Source organism: Tupaia chinensis, unplaced genomic scaffold (assembly GCF_000334495.1).
Source record: "Tupaia chinensis unplaced genomic scaffold, TupChi_1.0 Scaffold000604_1, whole genome shotgun sequence".
NCBI lineage: Eukaryota > Metazoa > Chordata > Mammalia > Scandentia > Tupaiidae > Tupaia > Tupaia belangeri.
Genome location: NW_006160122.1, coordinates 1,740,473 through 1,744,997, shown reverse-complemented (window position 1 = coordinate 1,744,997; position 4,525 = coordinate 1,740,473).

Genomic DNA, 4,525 nt, shown 5'->3' with positions numbered 1-4,525 from the left:
ACTGTGGTTTGAGTCCTGGACCTGGCAGCTTGGAACTCACACCAGGAGCCTGTGCATGCGTGCCCAGAGTCCCGAGAGGAGAATGGAGGAGGGGGGAATGTGGTGTGGTGAATTCCCACTTTCTGTCTCTCAGGCAAACACACCCGCCCTAGAGCAAAAATCTCTCTTAAAAATCATTTTTTAAAAAATAAGCTTGTATTGTTTGTATCATCAACAAAAGCAATAAAGATATCCCTACTTGGAATAAAAGTCACAAAGGCAGAGACCCTGGCCCTGAAACATTCACTTCTCACCACCTCCCTAAGATTCCACACCCCTCCCTACTCTGGTCTCTCTCCCCACACACTCCCCTAGGGCTCAGTGTCCCTCTGAACCTGGCCACATGCCAGGCAGGCCTGGCCAACGAGAGCAGCTTGCTCTGCACAGGTTTACACTGATAACTCCTTCCACAACTTTCCCTCTCTGGCAGGCTGTAACTTCTATGCAGTCTGTGCCAGGCCTGCCCTCTTCCACCTGCCCTCGAGGAGATGGGCTTGGACCCAGGTCAAGGTTCTGACATTTGCCCCCTACACAGTCTTCCTGATGGACTTAGCGCCATCCTCACAGTCCACCAAGGGGCGACTATGACTGGACTTGCTGCCCCCTCACCCTCACTGCTCTCCCCTCCTGTCAGCAGAAGTGTCAAGTTTGACCATCCGCACATCCACCTTGGTTGAAGATGAAGAAACACTGGGCTGGATCAGGCACCAAAGAGCCCTTGTCCAAGGCACGCTGGGCCCATTACCCAGCCCTGTTTGGCTATAGTCAACCAAGCAGGTATGAATAAGAAGATATCCCCTCTTCTCTGAAGCCCACTGCCCTTGTGAGACTGAAAGCCACTGTCTACAGTATCCCCCTTTACCCTCCCCCATTTAAAAAAAGAAGGAAGGAAGATCCCAGAGACACAATCATGTGGTTATTTTTTATTATTATTATTATTATTATTATTATTATTATTTGGAGAGGTTTTTGCTATAGGGTATATGCGCTCACCAGACAGAGAGACAGAAAATGAGAGATCACCCCCCAGGGGGGATGGCCACACAGCAATCTTTTCTCCTCCATTCTCCTCTCAGGATCTTGGGCACGCACACACACGCGCCTGGCATGAGTTTAAGCCAGGCATGAGTTTAAGTCACCGGGTCCGGGACCCGAACCACGGTCAACTACATGGGAGTCCAGCAACATAGCCATTACGCTAACTGCTGATCCCAACAATCATGTGGTTATTAACAAGCATACTTTATTGGTACCCACTAGACCCACTGTAAACTAGGAAGTGAGCTGGGTGCTAAGGGACAGAGAGGAAACTGAGCCAGTCCCTGACCCCAGGGACTTACAGTCCCACGAGAAAGACAGGCACACAGAGTTAGAACAACACAGGCCAATAGATGCTAAGAGATGGACTGTGGAAGCGGGGCAGAAGCCATGGCTTGCTCCAGAGAGGGCATTTTGCCAGAGCCCTCTGAGTCAGGACTTGAGGAATATGCAGTGGGAAGAGAAGGTGTTCCAAGGACATGTCCAAAAGTGGGAAGTCATGGAAGGCCTGGGTGTTTGAGGGAGCAGTGTGTGGTGTTGCTGGACACGGAGGGCTGACAGGGGATGGTCACTAGTGGCTGTGGACTTGACAATATACGTAAGAGGGAGAATGGGAATTTTCTCAGGGGCCCAGTGACATGGCCAAGGTAGGTCTCAGTGGGAGCACTCATTTTTTTCTTCTTTAGTTTTTTGCCATAGGGCACATGCACTTGCTGGAAAGAGACAGAGAAAGAGAACATGAATCACCCCCCGGGGAGTGGCCATGTTGCAATCCCTTCTACTGAGTTCTCCTCTTGGGATTTTTGGCACTCACGCATGCACACCCAATGTGATTTTAAGCCCCCAGATCCAAGACTCAAACCATGGTCAGCCACGTGAGAATCCAGCACCTTCACCACCATACCACCTGCTGGCCCCTCATTTTTTTTTCCTTAAATTTTACTATAGGACACATGTGCTTAGCAGAGGGAGAGAGGAAAAGTAAGAAAGCACCCTCAGGAGGAATGACCATGCTGCAATCTCTACGTCTTTCCCTTACCAGGATTGTGGGCATGCACACACACATGACTGGCATGTTCTTCAAGCTGCCGGGTCTGGGAATCTAACCACACAGTTGGTCATGTGAGATCCAGCTGCCTTAACCACTACACCACAGTCTGGCCGTTAGTGGAAGCATACTGACTTGATTCAACTACCCGGATGAGGAATGAGAGGAAGGAAGAGTCTCCCTAAACCAGTCACTGGGTTTTATAAAGACATCCCTACTTGGTAGGATAACACGACTTCCATTATAGATTCCTTTAACTTTGGTTTCCTGGAGCCACTGGGTTATAGGATCTGGCCATCCCCCGAGGTGTCCAGAACGAGCAGGCCAAGGAGCTTACAACTGAAGGTAAACCGAGGCACTCCACCTAAGACCCCTTCCCGTGCAGAAAGAGCAGAGACGTAAGCCCACACACGCTGTTTTCAGCCACTCACCAAAGCCGAGAGCCGGGGGTGATTTTATCTGCGATGACAAGTCCATCCCCAGGCTCAGACAGGTATGGTTCCAGGCCCAGCAGACATCCCTCAGTCAGACACACGTCCAGGGCTCAAACAGACACTGCCCCCAGGCCAGGAAGATATTGTGCCAGGCCCTGACAGATGTTGTACCAGGTTCAAACACGTGTCGTGGGCCCAGACAGAAGCTGTCCCGGGGCCAGATAATGTGCCGGGCGCAGCCAGGTGTCCCAGCCTCAAACAGATGTTGTCTCCAGCCCAGACAGATGCTACCCTAAGCTCAGACAGATGTCTGCCACCAGAGATATATAAAGACGCTGAGAAGTCCCTGGGAAAACATAACTCCTAAAGCCTCCCTTGCCACCTCCGCCCTCCACCTGCTGTTCCCAAGAAAGCTGAGGAGGGTCAGCACTGAGCTCTCCAACGCCCCCAGACCCTCCCAACACGGGCTAGACTGCTGCCCAGAGGCAGAGAGAGATGCGGCATGGGGCAACGAGCCAGGCACACGTGCAGGAGTACACCGATGCCCAGCAGTAGATGGTGATGCCCAGGCTACCTGCGCTGACCCTGGGTGGGGGTAGGGGTGGGGGGAGTAAAGGAAAGAGCAGGCTGATGTAAGGACCAGGCCCATTCAATCCCACCCTGAACCCCACACTGTGGGACTGGAGGGGAAGGAAAGCTCTGTGAGCTGCACAACACCGGGGAATGTCGGCTCAGGACCATGTGTAGACAATTGCTGCTCCAAGGCTGGGCTGCATTAAGCTGAAGAGAGAGAGGACCAGGAGGCTGGCCCAGTGCGAACAGAGTGGGGAGACAGTCCCACTCATCAGCTAGGTCCTAGCTGGAAAAACGACTTTCCTTTCCCCAAAAGCTTTCATGTGAGGCTCCAGGACCTGGGAGGAAAACGAGCCTCCCCCCTAGCGGCTGCATAAGACCTATCAAGTTGGAGTTGCATGTGGGCTTTCAGAAGCCGCGAGGTACTGGAAGCTCCTGCGCCACTGTACCTAGGCCAGAAAGTGAGAGGGGCACCTCCCCATCTGCCCTGACAGCCTCCTGCTGGGCTCTGACTGAGTCTCTTCAAGCTCCCCCAACCCCCAGGCAGCTCGTGAACATGTAAATAAACCCTGAGCCCCGCCCACCCCAGCAGGTGCTGACAGAGAGGGTCCTCCTGTTCCACCTTCTCCCCTTCAATAGCTGCCCAGAGGCTGAGGAAGTACTCACAATAAAACAGTATGCTGGAAACATGAAAGAGCAGAAAACCACTCTCGAACTCAGACAATTACAAATACTAATGCACACACATGAACACAAACCAAGCACAAGCACCCTAACATAAGCACAAGTACTTATGGGCATTTATGAGTGGAAACATGCAAATTCATGCGAGCATGTTTAACAGTCACCATGCACACACGCACACCAAGCCAGCACACACTACAGCAAACACTGTAACACACGCTAATGTGAGAGCACACCCTTCCCTCCCTCCCTCCTACCTTCCCTCCTTTCCTTCCTGCCCCCCACCTTACTCCAACTGTCCACCCCCGATCTTCAATTGGACCACCAATCTCAGGCCACCTGGCTCTTCTAATAATGGTGACAAGGACTGAAATTATCCTCTGCTTCCATTCCACCCTGTGGTGGCAAATCTTACAGTCATCTAAATAAAAAGTATGTTTTAAAAAAAAGAAGAAAAAGAAAAGGAAAGAAAAGAAAAAAACTAAAACCCAGCCCCAGCCTTTCAGAGTGATTAATCCTCACTAACGATTTACCGATTTGCAGAGCGTGTTTTGCATAACGGGATTGTGGGCATTAACACCGGCTCAGAGGCTGCCATTCTGCTAAAAAGGAAAGTAAATTTCAAGAGCAATTGACCACCCCTAATTTGAATATTCTACTGATACACAGGGAGGACCCCCCCACTCCCACCCAGGGGGGACTGCAATGG